Here is a 16,221-nt window from a genome sequence, read left to right on the forward strand (position 1 = left end):
CCTATCCCAGATGGCACTAGGTGAGAAGTGTAGTACACCCCGTGTAGTGTCACTAGTTCTTTACAGAGACAACCAACCATTCGTATGTCATTGTTTGTCTTTACCAAGATTGTGTCAATCCTTATAATATTTCCATGCTGCTGACTGAGTGTAAATAGCAAGAGACCCATCAATCTGACTTTCCTGCTCGGGTTTATATTTGTGCTCCAGTGCTGCCTTCTATGTTTGCATGTTTTCTGAGTGTTTCATAAAAGCCATTTCCAGGCCATAAACCTCCTACGTGCTGCAGTAGGGTGGTATATTTAGACTGACTGGGTAATGAAAAAATAGCTTTAGCTTGGTGTTTTCAGCTCATACTGTCACAAAAATCCTGCAGTAGTCATTTATTAAACATTTCTCATGTCTTCTTCAAACAGTTTTGCTCACATGCCTCTTTTTTCTGAGAAGTTGGCATTTTGCTGCATTTCTTTACTGCAATTTAACACAACGGCAACACACAAAAGTAAACTTTCTGGTTGTTCCACTTAATGAACATACAGGTGATGCTATGCTTGTAATAATGGCTGCATGGTGAGAATCACCTTCTTTGACTTCTAAAACGCATTAAACACAACTGAGCCGCTGCTATTGAGAATGAAACGACAGGAAATAAAAGAAAACCCTTGCGGTAAATCATGAGATGCTGCACATTATACGAGAATGGGCTCTGTTCTGTCTGGCTTGGTGATGCACAGTACAGTAGCTCCACAGGAGACTGTGGAGCTTAGACTTTCAGTAGATCACCAGAGTGTGTCACCTACAGAAACACTGAGGTACAAGTAATGGGCTGAATGGGAAGACCAACACTGAGGAAGCTGAGATCCTTCACTGTGTGCAGCAAAATGATGGATTTTGTGATTGGCAGCAAACTGGACAGTTTTGAAGATGTAATGGAGAGGAGGACACAGACTATTGAGCTAGAGTAGCTCATTGATGGATTGGACCACACGGGTCAACCTTCGCTCTCCACGTGAATCAGTGAGCCTTGGCCGCCCATGACGTTGTTGCTGGTTCACCGCTGTTCCTTCCTTACACCATTTGTGATAAATACTGACCACTGCAGACCAGGAACATCACGCAAGAGCTGCAGTTTGGGAGATCCATCCATCAATTTTCTTTCATCCACTATTTCCTGTACATAATCTTGTACGGCATGCCTGCACATGCTTATAATGTTAACCCAAAACAATAGCATTCATTGCTCCTGCACTGCATCTACTACAAAACATCATTTCAATGTCATTTTGGAGGTATTTGCTACGGGCACTGTAATACTGATCTTCTGTAAAGCTGAACATGCTGGAGAGGATTTATCCTGCCTGCAGTAGTCTGTTAAGGTCGAGGCAGGGACCCTGACAGTGGTAAAATGGAGCCAATGAAAGGACAAGGTTACTGTGATAGCATCTGAGCCCTCTCTCCTTTGTCTTTTCCCTTATTTTCCTCTCTGCGTCTGTCTCGCTTTGCCTCAAGGAGCGCACACACAAAGGGATACAAAATGGAGTCAATAACAGGAGCAGGTTAATAAGATATCATCAAATCCCTCTCTCCTCTTCTCCTTACTCCTCTTCAGTGCCGTATCACCGAAACAATATTCTCAGGGCAACAAATGCAGTACAAACTGTGTAGCATGCTACTTTTAGTTGCTAACAGCAGATCAGACAACTCCATCCAGCTGACAAACCCTCAGACCATACCTCCCGGGAGCTTTTTCTGTCTGGATAAGAGGCAGAGTGTGTTTATGTTTGTCTGTGTGTGGTTTTTGCTGTGGTGAGTGATGGATTCAGAGGGTATCTCTAAATGTGATCCAGTGTAAAAAGAGAGATAAAAAGCTAGAATTGAACCTCGGGTTTGTGTGTACAGTTTACCCAGCTGTCGTGTCTCTGGGTGTGAGATAAATGACAGCGATACAAAGACTGAATACAAAGCAAAGTGTACCTCCTCTGACAGCCCTGATCCTGAAGGCTAGCTACCGGGCCAGGAGGAGACAGGGATGCCAGTCACGGTGGGATTACGGCACAGTTTTTCCTTCAGCTCCTTCCTTCTTTATCTGCTTTTGAGCCCTTCAGCTTCTCTCTACTGTCCAGTCCACGCTTGGGAAACCCTGATTTCATTTGACATTGAGTTCTTGCTTTCTGACTCTATTAAATTTGACAGACTGGCATTTCTTTTCTCTTTAGATACAATCAGTTAGATTATGTGAAGGACAAAAGTTTAAAATCAAGTCACAATGACTTCATTTTTTATCTGTGGGCGGTGAAGCTTTAACCTATAGCGATTGCATGAAATATATTTTCAAAATGTGTTTTAGCAACAAACTGCACAGAGTCCCACTGATAAAAAGAACTGCACTTCTAAGTCGTTTGCATATTTGTCAGACTTTACTTACTGTGTTTCAGATAATCAAACAAATGTTAATATTTGACAAAGATAAACCAAAGATAAACCTGTCTGACAATGACAAGCAGGCTATAAGATCTCAAAAAGCAACACGTCATGCCTCATGCTTTTTCTAAAGGAAAGGCTGAGAAACAAAGTCAGTGACATCTGTCGGTCTATAAAGGGTTACAAAGCCATTCCTAAGACTTTGGGACTCCAGCAAACCACAGTGAGAGCCTTTACCCAGCGAGCATAAAGGGAGTAACTTTTATAAATGGCAGGTAATTACAAATGTAACATTTATATCACCTCATCAAACATCAGCAAACACACACACACTGTGTTGCTAGCTTACGATCCAGCTGCCGTATTTCACAGGGAGAGAAAAGAGAGAGAGCACTAACTTCACTCAGAGACGGAGAAAGATAAGAAAGACCGGACAGGAGAGGACGAATGGAGGTTCGATTTAGAGGTAAGGATGCTCAGTCGTATTTGATAAACTGTAAAGTTAAAGCTTACATGTAAGTCCTCGTGTTTTTGAATGTGGCATTATGTTTCTTCATATTGTGAAACATGCTGCAAATCAATCTGAGACAGAATAACTGTTATTTAAAGGTTGTGTGAAAGGACTCTGCAGCATAATGTCAGAGGATGGAAATCTGCCAGGGCAACTCGTGAAACATCTGCTGACATCTCGTTGAAATGAGTTTTGTAAATTTGCAAAGAGCAGCAGATCAGCTGATCACAGCGTGCACGTCAAGAAAATCTACCGGAGCTCTCAACAGAAATTGTGATTCTTTTCCTCACGTTGAGACATTACATCTGATTTTAGGGTTCCCCCACCTGCTGAATCCCACTTTAACCCCTTCCTACATGTTTTCCTGTTTAGAGGCAAAGTCACCCTCTACAAGGCAGGCAACAGAAAATAAAGCAATTTTTTTATTTTGCTTCTTTTTCTCTGCTCATGTTCTTCTTATGATTCAAGAGTACCTTTAATATTAATGAAATTTAGACTGAAATTAAACTTGTATTCCTATCTACTAATATTATTTTATTATAACAATAACATAGCACAAGGTCCAGTTAGCTTTGCACAAAAATAGCTGCTAGAAACTTCCTCCAAAAAGCTACTTTTTACTGTCTTGCTTTGAGTATGTGGCATTAACGACGGACCCGACCACAGGCTTGTGCTTTTCAGCATCACTTTATTAACACTTTCACGGTTGCTCACTTTCACCAACACACGACTGCAGCTCTACAGCTGCCGCCACACACATCACCTACAATAATACTGCAGGACCCAGTGCAGACTTTAAGCTTTAAGGGTTGAGGATGGTGCGTCCGCCTCCCCTGCAGCGGCACCACAGACCACGCCCAGCCACAGAAGACCACGCCCCACCACAGAAGACCACGCCCAGCCACAGAGTACAGAGCTGGTAATTTTTCACTTTTACTCAAGTAAAAAAGTTGAATCGGTACTTCAACTTGTACCAGAATATTTTTTGACACAGGTACCTGTACTTCTACTTAAGGACAAAATGTCTATACTTGTGCCACCTCTGCATCTCAGTGATGCGGCTCTGCAACTGTGATGGTGTTAACACAGTTAACAGTCTCCCTCAGGTCATAACAAAAGACAATTGAATCCATGTCCATGAATATGACATGTTCATGAGTTATGTTTTTAAATAATGGTTTCATTCCTTCACAGATCGTGCAGGATTGTATTTCGATGTTTAATAAGCATTTAAGTGGACGGCACAGCAAACTGACACAGAGTCTGGGACAATGACCTGGGTTTATTAAAAATATCTGTCATGGTTTCATCACATATTTCTATTTTTTGTTCAACAGCAGCTTGTATCAAAAAAATGTTCCCTGCCTCTGACAAAAAGCCTGAATCCCCAGAATAATGGCCACCGTCTCTTTTACCTACAGTGTTATAGTTTGACAGACTGGTGATGAGCTTATGAGCAATCACCTACCTGAATAAATGGAGAGTACGCACTTAAAACTGACCTTCCCTGGCTGTATTACTTATACTAATAAGCATTAATAAAAGTGATTCAGCAGACTATGTTAAGATAAACAGAGTAACACTCATTCATTTTGTTCTACACAGCAACAAAAGTCAAACTCTTATTTCCATTTTAAAGCTCCAGCACAGAGAGAAAGCTGGCATTTAAATCTGCGTCTTGATGGCAAACTCTAACAGTTTGTTACTAAGCATGCGCAACCTTTCTGTTTCCTCGCTCCTCCCTCGGTCCACTTTATGCCACTCTGGATTCTGGCCCATGCCATGCACTCCTCTTTCTGATGAAAGGATGTATGGGAGGAGGGCAGTAGCACCTCAAACACCTCAATCCCATCATTCATCTACCTGCAGTTTTTGTTGTTGTCATGATGAAGAACTAAAGGAGGAGATGGTGGGATTGTGAAGGGGATAAGCAAAGAGAAGCATCGGGGGTAGAAGGGGCATGGAGGCGGTGCTATTTTTAGACCGGCTGCATCATTGCTCCCTCCCCCTCGTCTTTTCCCATCTCCCCTCGTTACTGGCCGTGCCTATGCCCACAAGCATTCTTTGGGAAAAAGGAGCACGCTCCGACACACATACCCATGCATATACAGCTCAAATGCACGCACAGTTTGTCCACTGCTTCACAGGGCCGGCTTAACGATTCAGGTCAGAAAGTGCACACACACAAGCATTGCAACACAAACGCACAGGCATAAGTCCAAGCCCATAATGTGGGATATTGTCAGAGCAATAATAACTTTATTTGCTCACTCAGTCTCTTTTCTCTTATAAAAACACGCTGCATGTATTTATTTATTTATTTAATCTCCATGTGACACAACGGATTTGTGGCGCTGGGTTTAAAGGTAAAGAAAAAGTGGCATATTTGCACGTGCAATAAAAATACAAGACGTAGTGTCCAAAATGATTTCTGATGATTTCTAAAAAGGCCAAAAACTGCAGGATTCACAACACTTCTGTGTTTCTCTCTTACCTTTGTGTCATCACCAAAACCAGCACAGTAACTGTTCAAAATGTGTCTGTTTGGAGAAGCGTGAGGATCATTTACACCCTAAATACACAGACACACCGCCTGGTCTAACTCCCAGCCTGACACATAAACTCAACTCTTCTGAGTCCTCGGTGATATTTGTGAAGTACAAACGTGCACACTCTTCTTCTTCTTTTATCTTTTAAAGAGATAAGCGCAGTGTCGCTAACACGCTTACCTGCGGGGTCACCGCTTCTTTTATATAGTAAAGGAAACTTTCAAGTTAACCGAAACGATTCTTTTGAATCTTTTAAATCAATCTACTTGACTGTTATACATTGATTTGAAGATGCTTTTAAAGCACTAGTCACCAGAACAGCTTATAAGATTTGATGATTTTGTCCCACATGAAGGAATTTACACTTCCTCCACCATGTTTTCCATACCAGAAGCCTTCCAGCCTCCCATTCAGGAATCTTTAACTGTCACGTCTCCTCCTTCTGATTAACATACAGGCAATATTACAATGTCTCTGGTTCACCCCTCACCTTCTGTTGACTCAATCCTGTCACATTGCGAGCATGACTGGATTCCACAGTAATCTATGAAGCATGTACAGCTGTGGCCCCTAACTTTTTTTATTTGAATACAGAAGGGAGTCTGAGTATCTGTAACAGGGACAAAAGTACCTGCAGGGCCACAAGTTTTTAGTGATGTGACACACTTTGGATTTGAAATGCTCGGAGAATCTGCACTGGGAAATAAACTCATCACCAGGGACTCGCCTGCACTCTTCTTTTCTTCTTTCTTTTCCAGCTACAGCTTTAAAGACACAAACACTGAACGCACAAACGCTATTCCTTGAAATACGGATTGGACTCGGCGTGACCTGGTTCACTAAGAAGGAAAACACGCACCGTCTTCAGGATCACAATTATATTTGGTATCACATGGCAGGGGGCAGATTGAATTACAAAGCTTTTCTCTCCTGCTTGCAGCGAAAGTCCGACGAGGCTTGTGTAACGATTCGAGCTTTATCCTTTATATGCACAGCTAGTGTATGTTGAAAGGTGTAAAGTGCAGTCTGTTTACTAGGAGTGTCCCACAAAGATACATACACACACATTATAGGAATAAAAACACAAAAACACCCTTAAAAATGCACAAAAAAATGTGAACTGCACCTAAACATTTCCCGAGAGCTTCGAAACCATAACCAGTGAATAGTGTGACATGGTTTCATATGTGACTTGACTTCTTTGGGTGTGTGTGTGTGTGTGTGTGTGCCTGGGTAAGGTGAAGGTACCCCACCCTGCTTAATCTGTAGAGAGATCACAAGGCTTCTGAATGTGGTGAAAGCAGGCACTGTGAAGAATCCCACGTGCTGTCTCTGGTCTTGTGACCATCAGAGGGTCCCTCACAAATTGCCCTTTAACGATGCTGATTACCAGATGTGTGTGTGTGTGCGTGTGTGTGTGCTTCTGAAACTTTGTGCATTTGTGCGTGAAAGCATGTGCTTCCTGAGAATCTCCCTTTGAAATTGCTGCTGTGTCTCTCCATTCAGACCTTCTTTAGAGCTATAAGCAGAAATTCTGATATTTGAGAAATGCACGTGATTGCAACAATGAAACACACTTCCACACAAACACACACCCACAAACCAGCACCCATATCAGCTGCTACCTAGGCCTAAATCACATCGGTTCAATCGGTCTGCTTGTGAATGATTTAAAGCTGCTGTTGTGCTGGCTGAAAGGCATTTTGCATCCATTGTTGAGAACCAGACAATTGAGCCGGGCCTCATGTCACCCGGCTATTCACTGTACCTCACAAAATCCTGTACTAGAAGTAGCCATGCACACACAAATGCACAGACCGTGAGTTAGCAACGTGCAGCCTTTTCACAATAACAGCGTGCCCACATTTAAGGAAAAAATCCTGTGAAAGTTATCACCTTTGTTGAATCACTCATTCGCTGATTTGAACTTATTTTAGAAATATTTTTACAATTCACACATGTAAAGTTGTAAATTACCACATTTTTATCTATTTTTAAATATAACCAAGTAGTTTAGATGCCTTCAAATCACCAAAAACGAGTAAAACATGAAAGCAAAACGTAAGAGCAAAAACCACAGGACATGAAACTCGGTCTCTTGGTTCTGTTTTGGGTAAAATACTCCTTTTTTAAACGTTTGGATCTGTATGATGTCACAGAGAGGAGGATTTTAGCAAAGTTGGCTTAAAGGGGGAAAATTAGATGTATTTTCTTCAGTAAGTGTTTTGTGATTATAAACATATTTTAAAAATACAGGTTCAGAAACAGCTAATAATAATAAGCTAATCAGCTATGTAGTGTATCAGTGGAGCTTATGCTAAGTAGCCATGTGAAGCCTTGTGGTGGTTGCCCATCTGGTAAAAGATAACACTTTTATAGAAAAATTCAAGAGTGAATGGGAAGGTCATGATAATATCTGAACATATTATCTTTTGTTCAGGATCCAGCCTTGATCAAATATTTATGCCTGTAGTAAAAATTACATTTTTAAAGGAAAGATATTAAGGATATTAAGGATAATTGTTTACAAGGGATTCTCAGTCAGCCTGAACACAATTCATGTTAATTAATGATGAATGGCTATGAGCACACTGTGTTGCAAATAAGCACAGGCAATGAGCACGTGTTCTCTGTGGAAACTGTATTAGAGGAAGGCAAGGCAGCACAAAAACATGGCTATGTTATGATGCAGAAGCCATGAGAAACCTGGCTGAGAGGCCTGGCTGGGGTCTTGGAGGTCTGAGAGGTTGTTCTGCAGATAAATCCTAAGAGCTCAGGTGGAGCTCCAACATCTAAGCCTGAGCAATCTGGTGCTAATGGTTACTGCTGTTCTGCTACAGTATGTGCATACATGTGGACACTGCAGCCATTTTCCCCCCTACATGCTGCAGGCAGTAAATCCGTCCATCAATTTTTATTAACCACTTATCCAGTTCAGGGTTGCATGATGGGCTGGAGCCTTTCCCAGCTGTCACGGGGCCAATGCCATTGAAAATAAGTTGAGAAAAGTCAATTTTAAGGTTAAGGCTGCGCAAACAAAACAGTTGGTGCTGTAAGCGTACCATCCAAGAACACACCAACTAGGGCAGGGTGATATGGCCAAAAGTATTTATCATGATATACATTTGAAAATTTGCGGTAACGATATACAGTGGGGCAAAAAAGTATTTAGTCAGCCACCGATTGTGCAAGTTCCCCCACTTAAAATGATGACAGAGGTCAGTAATTTGCACCAGAGGTACACTTCAACTGTGAGAGACAGAATGTGAAAAAAAAAATCCATGAATTCACATGGTAGGATTTGTAAAGAATTTATTCGTAAATCAGGGTGGAAAATAAGTATTTGGTCAATAACAAAAATACAACTCAATACTTTGTAACATAACCTTTGTTGGCAATAACAGAGGTCAAACGTTTACTATAGGTCTTTACCAGGTTTGCACACACAGTAGCTGGTATTTTGGCCCATTCCTCCATGCAGATCTTCTCAAGAGCAGTGATGTTTTGGGGCTGTCACCGAGCAACACGGACTTTCAACTCCCGCCACAGATTTTCTATGGGGTTGAGGTCTGGAGACTGGCTAGGCCACTCCAGGACTTTCAAATGCTTCTTACGGAGCCACTCCTTTGTTGCCCGGGCGGTGTGTTTTGGATCATTGTCATCTTGGAAGACCCAGCCTCGTTTCATCTTCAAAGTTCTCACTGATGGAAGGAGGTTTTGGCTCAAAATCTCACGATACTTGGCCCCATTCATTCTGTCCTTAACACGGATCAGTCGTCCTGTCCCCTTGGCAGAAAAACAGCCCCATAGCATGATGTTTCCACCCCCATGCTTCACAGTAGGTATGGTGTTCTTGGGATGCAATTCAGTATTCTTCTTCCTCCAAACACGACGAGTTGAGTTTATACCAAAAAGTTCTACTTTGGTTTCATCTGACCACATGACATTCTCCCAATCCTCTGCTGTATCATCCATGTGCTCTCTGGCAAACTTCAGACGGGCCTGGACATGCACTGGCTTCAGCAGCGGAACACGTCTGGCACTGCGGGATTTGATTCCCTGCCGTTGTAGTGTGTTACTGATGGTGACCTTTGTTACTTTGGTCCCAGCTCTCTGCAGGTCATTCACCAGGTCCCCCCGTGTGGTTCTGGGATCTTTGCTCACCGTTCTCATGATCATTTTGACCCCACGGGATGAGATCTTGCGTGGAGCCCCAGATCGAGGGAGATTATCAGTGGTCTTGTATGTCTTCCATTTTCTGATGATTGCTCCCACAGTTGATTTTTTCACACCAAGCTGCTTGCCTATTGTAGATTCACTCTTCCCAGTCTGGTGCAGGTCTACAATTCTTTTCCTGGTGTCCTTCGAAAGCTCTTTGGTCTTGGCCATGGCGGAGTTTGGAGTCTGACTGGTTGAGGCTGTGGACAGGTGTCTTTTATACAGATGATGAGGTCAAACAGGTGCCATTCATACAGGTAACGAGTGGGGGACAGAAAAGCTTCTTACAGAAGACGTTACAGGTCTGTGAGAGCCAGGGATTTTCCTTGTTTGAGGTGACCAAATACTTATTTTCCACCCTGATTTACGAATAAATTCTTTACAAATCCTACCATGTGAATTCATGGATTTTTTTTTTCACATTCTGTCTCTCACAGTTGAAGTGTACCTCTGGTGCAAATTACTGACCTCTGTCATCATTTTAAGTGGGGGAACTTGCACAATCGGTGGCTGACTAAATACTTTTTTGCCCCACTGTAACTGACGATATAATTGACACTAGACAAAATACTTTACAACTCAACAACTTTATTAGTGCAAAAACCCCATCAATGAATTTTTACTTAAACAAGCAGCTGTTTTTTATGTGCATTAAAGTTATATAAAAATGTAACAGTGCAAATGCAAATTCCTTGCTGACAGTTTAACCAAAGGGCATTTCCAGTGGAAACTGGCCGACATATCCTGATCATAACCATGTATAATATCCACAAAACTTAAAAAGAGACTATACACACACAATACGGTAATATTATGTTGAAGCACAGTACGTATCACTCCGCGAGGCTCCTGACTACGATAGCTGTAATGCTCCGACAATCCATCAAGCAGAGCGGCTTCGTAGCTTTGTACTAAAACATTTTTTGACAGATTTTCAAGCGCCGTGTACCATATAAAATCGGTTCAAGGTCAGTAAACACAACCAGAATTCATACATAAGGTGCACCGGATTTTAAGGGGCACTGTCGATTTTCAGAAAATCAAAGGATTGATTTTAAGTGTGCCGAATTTACCGAAAAACACGGTAATAACGACGGCCCGCTAGCATGCTCTACCAAAAATAGTGCTTTGTTGTGTATCTGACAGACGAAAGCTAAACCAGTTCCACACCACTGAAGTTGCAGCATTTTTACAAACCAATTCTGGTTCATCCGTTTCATTCAACGATACACTTTCGCCCTCCTCATTCTCCGTCGCCGCCATGCTTTTTCCACCATGTGCGTATGAAAACAAAGGCACTGCGCATGCGCGTTTTACCCATATTCTATGGCGATATTTCATTTTCTTATCGTTGCCTAACATTATACTGGTATTACTGTGAACGATATGATATAGCCCAGCTCTAAGACCAGCCCATCAAAACAGGTAGAAAAAGAAATAAGGGTAGAACAATTTGTTTCTCATGATGCTTTCTAGACTATTAGGATGTGCAGGTCCTCTGAAGTGAGACAGCATTTTATCAATATGTAGATACAGATCGAGGTCAGAACTAGACACAAGTGTCCAAACAGTTGTCTAAAGAATAAAAAAGAACTTGAGATAAAAGCTTACATGTGGCCTATTTTGAACCTCGGCACACCCGACCAATCACTGTGATTCATGGCCAATTATGTTACATGTTGTTCAGAGAAACTAGCAAAGGCGTGGGGAACGTGTTGATTCTGATACAGTAAGTGTAAAGCTTTCTAACATCAATGCCTTTGGATTTATGCGATTCTTTTGACATATAAGTAGTAATTAAAATATGGACTAATGAAAAAGAAACATTTCAGCAGCACATCACCAGTATCTGTGCTCTCAGTGACATTAACATATTATCTAATTGCAAAAATGGAGGAAATTTCCATTATTGCTTACCATAATGATGTAATTACAGATAAAGAAGACAGCCCTGTTGATGCAATCAGATCGTCCCAGAAAGAACATGTTCATTTCTGCGAATTCTTGCTTTTTATGTGCTTCAGAGCTTTTATGTACTCTGAAGAGAACAAACCAAAGCGAATGCAGTGAATGATCAGTAAAAGTAAGTTATGACAGTGGGAAGTGAGCAGAGCTATCTGCTGCATAATACAGGATCACTGCTGGAAGATATTACATCCTGTGTGTGTGTGTGTGTGTGTGTGTGTGTGTGTGTGTGTGTGTGTGTGTGTGTGTGTGTGTGCGCGCGTGTGGGCTTATTGTCTGCTGCAGAATGTCGGCCCAGACTGGGGATACCTGATTGCTGCTGTCACCATGGCAGCAGCTGCTCATGTAATGAGAGAGAGAGTGAGAGAGACAGGAGACCTTGTCAAAGTACAATTCAAGGAGAGCCACTGCAGTACCAAGGGTACACAATGAGACGGACAGAAACACAAGTTCAGAGCACAACGGCACTCTGATGTCTGTTCTGTCGAGTCACTCAGTCACACACACAATGCTCTCCTCCATACGCCTCTGTGCCTTTGTTTTTTGCGTTATTATCTTGTTTCCATTTGAAATGTGGTGGCAGTCAGTGAGAACATGACCAGACGAGCCCAGAAAACAAGCATGTATCAGTGCAAGAAAACAGACGGTCCCTCAATCTTGTAAAGCCGAGCATAACAGAATCAAGGGAGAGTAGCACTGCAATCTGGTACGGGTGCTCATTCAGTTAAAGGCCTGCTTTTTACGTTTTTTTAATGGCAACAGCAAGTGAAACTGAAAGGGCAATTTTGTAGTGTGTTCAGCCAGTCAAGGAACAAAGATGGCTGTAGCCAAAGAGATTTGAAAAAGATTTTCTTAATGATTCAAGTTACGAGAGTTTACTCTCTTTTCTCATATGAGTTGCAAGGGAAACCGTGATCAGGTATTTGCATGAAGCAAAATGCTCCAAAAGTCACCAACACAAATAGCAAGGGTGTGAGGCACAGTGGCTACAAAGGGCCACGCCTTAACAAAGGGACTATAAATCTTAAGAATAATTAACAATATATACATCAACCCTCTATAAGGTTATCACTAATAGGAAAAATAACCATAGAGACCAAAATTGTTTTTGTACCATTCTGTAAATACATTTATTTCTGATGTAAAGTTGGACATTTTAACACAGGAATCTATTGAAAGTGACTTGCTTTTGGAGCCAGCCTGCATTATATGACACTAACTAGATCAATGTACTGTAGAGCACTATGATGATATACCCAAATAAAGTAGGGTTCAGCCTGCTCATGAACTATTTATGCTGAATTGAATCTCATCCAATGACCAAACTGAAAACGATCAGTTGGTTAAGTTAGAAGATGATTCATTTTTTCAAGCTTTATTTACCTGTGAACACAACCAGTACAGGTACCCAGCGGTACCCTTTTCAGTACTTTACACACCACAACAGTAGGGCTGCTCGATTATGGCAAAAATGATAATCACGATTATTTTCACTGAAATTGAGATCTCGATTATTTGACGATATTTATTTAACAATAACAATGTATTGAATAATGACTTTAAAGATTGTCAAAATATAATATAAAATAGTGTGCAAATACTGATAACAGTGCAAATGTTTGCAATATAAAAAATAAATGAAAAATGTAAACATCTATGTTTAGTGAACTTTGCAGAGTTGCTCTGTGGTGCAGCTACGACACTGTAGCAAAGTTTACACACTGTGTCTACTTGATCCACGTCTGACTCCGCGAACCCATAATGTTTCCACACCACTGAAGTTTTTTTTACCTCTCTTTTCAACCAACAGCAGTCACTCCCCTCTCCAAATAACTTCTGCTTAGCTTTCCGAGCTCCCCTCGGGTCCTCTTAATCAGCGGTCCCCAACCCCCGGGCCTCGGACCGGTACCGGTCCATGAGTTGTTTGGTACTGGGCCGCGAGAGTTGAGGCTCGGGTGTGAAATGTATGGTTTTCAGGGTTTGTATCGGTTTTCAGCGTTATTTTGTTATCGTTTTTATCGTTTACTCTGTTTTCCTGGGTCTTTTCACGTGTGTTATGAATAAATTTTATTTTTTTCGGTACCGGTACTAGTTTTATTTTGTTGTATTTATCCGCGACACCTTAAAGGCCGGTCCATGAAAATATTGTCGGGCATAAACCGGTCCGTGGCGCAAAAATGGTTGGGGACCGCTGCTCTTAATTGTTGTGACACGTGTTCAAAATGCAGAGAGGTGCGCTCGATTTGCCACACGGAGCAGCGCGAGAGTAAAGCACGAGGGAGGGGCTAATAATCGGCTCAGTCATTTTTAATGATCGCTGAAAGCCCAGATCGTAATCGAGATTAAAATTCGATTAATTGAGCAGCCCTACACAACAGCTGCCTTGGTTACTGCCTGGCACTGTCTGTGATGTTGACGTCACTGTCACAGTGCTTGCATACTGCAGTATTTAAATGGTAATGTGACACAATTGTTGGTTATGTTTACATACTAAGGTTTTGTGTGTGTTTATAGTATACCATGCTAATATGACATTTCAGCGCTGCGAAACAAATGCTAAAAGTTAAAATGTCAACAGCACAGCATCAAAAAGCCGTTTCTCTGACAACAGCTTTCCATCATCATCATTACCATTCCTGCGTTCACCTTCTTAACAGGCACGTTGATGTCTGTCTTTCAAATATGGTACACTTTGCAGCTTTCAGACATACTTTGTATTTGACCAGATGTTTCTTCAGATTAGATGTGTTCCCATGTTCGGCTTCTTATTTTACACTACAGATGTTACATTTTGGCACCAACTGTTTTAGCATTAGATGCATGCTAATAATTAGGTCCAAACAGAGATTTATAACAAACAAAACTTTCCACTACACTGCGATTTCAAATATATAGCAGTCGGAAAACAGAATCACCCACAATCGGTCACAGCAGACGGCTGTCCCTCCCTGAGCCTGGTTCTGCTGGAGGTTTCTTCCTGTTAAACGGGAGTTTTTCCTTCCCACTGTTGCCAAGTACTTGCTAAGGGTTCTGTTTTTTTAGGGTCTTAACCTGACAGTACACTGAGGCAACTATGGTTGTGATTTGGCATTATATAAATAAGAAATAAGTGAACTGAATTTAATAATAAGATCTATCTCAACCGCTGTAAGAAGTTATATCAGTGGGGAGTTTAGGATGCTTGGCTGGCCAAAAAGCTGAGTAATTTGAATGATGTATAATGAACATTATTTGACAGGGCTTTAGGTTTTATGAATATTTAATGCAAACATCTGCAGACTTTATGTTCACAATTTCTACTACAGTCACATTAAGGCAGTCAAACAACATAAAAATGCAACTTGCTTCTTAAAATAGCTTTTGAACAACATCTGAATTTTGACATGTAGGTGCTGACACACTGTGGGTGTGTGAGTAACCAGGAGATGACGGAATGCCCTGCACTGCAACGGGTTTGTGCTGGTGACATAAAATAGTTACTCATCAAGCACAAAATCTCTTGACCTCTGCAATGCTAATCACCATCATGGCTAAATTTAAAACATTATCCAACGCTATTTACATAAGAGTGTTTTAATTACAGAACAAATATCAGGAAAGAAGAATTTTCCACAGCAGCTCATAGTTTATGTCCACTTTTAGATGGGATTCACCGTGCTGGGAATGTCAGGTCTTTGGCTAAATGCTCTTTGGGAATCACATTGTTGGTGCAGACGTGCTATTTTATGTCAGCGAGACTCTGTTATCTTTAGCGTTTTTTTACATTCTACTAAAGACATGGAGGGAAAAATATGTATCTTTGGGAGGCTGCTAGTAACAAAATGTCTAAATATACCCTTTAAAATAGGTTCGTTTTAGGTTGTTTGCTATGTGCAGGCTGGGTTATCCCTTGAGTTTGGGGCCTTTTTTGTGCTTGAATGATTCCTAGGTCAGTGTTAAGTGGTTTAACATGCAGTCACAAAAATGAACTGACTGGACTGTGAATGTGTAAAAATGTTTAAAAAAAACAAAAACACTTTATAACCTTCAGAAAGCCTTAAGAACTATTTCTTTCCTTTAAAAAATGATAAGAAACTGGATTCTTGGAAGCAAATACTTTAGGCCAGGCTAAGATAAGTAACATTATTAGCAGTTTTCAAACCAGCTGTGTCCAATAGTTTGACTTTTAAAGACATGTTTATATTTAAAATAATCATGCCTATAAGTATGTATGTCTCTATGTTATTGTATTTTTGTCTTTTTTGAGAGTTAAATTGTGAACTTTAATCAGTATTTTCATCCACAGGGCAGACAGAAGTTCTACTTTGGGCATGTTGACTCCTGAAAATAAAAATGCTCCTTTAGCACAGTCGAGCACAACACAGAACTAAACAGCATATTTAGGTGTATAGTGATTTGATGCTTTATGTTACCCCTGCGATAACCCGAATCCTTGAACAGCAGCAGAATTCAAGGAACTTCACTCAAGGGATCGATCCAGGTTTTGAAAGTAATTCTCTTTTATGCACAGATCAAAGTAGAACCACAGGCAAACAATGTCATGTTTACTTTGTGAGT

The 16,221-nt window shown here is 41.1% G+C and overlaps 1 protein-coding gene across 2 annotated transcripts in view; it reads right to left on the reverse strand.

Annotated features, from left to right (window-relative positions):
• syngr1b (synaptogyrin 1b) overlaps positions 1–16,221 on the reverse strand; it is a 31,522-nt gene that overhangs the window by 7,543 nt on the left and 7,758 nt on the right. The window lies entirely within an intron of this gene.

Source organism: Neolamprologus multifasciatus, chromosome 6 (assembly GCF_963576455.1).
Source record: "Neolamprologus multifasciatus chromosome 6, fNeoMul1.2, whole genome shotgun sequence".
NCBI classification, from domain to species: domain Eukaryota; kingdom Metazoa; phylum Chordata; class Actinopteri; order Cichliformes; family Cichlidae; genus Neolamprologus; species Neolamprologus multifasciatus.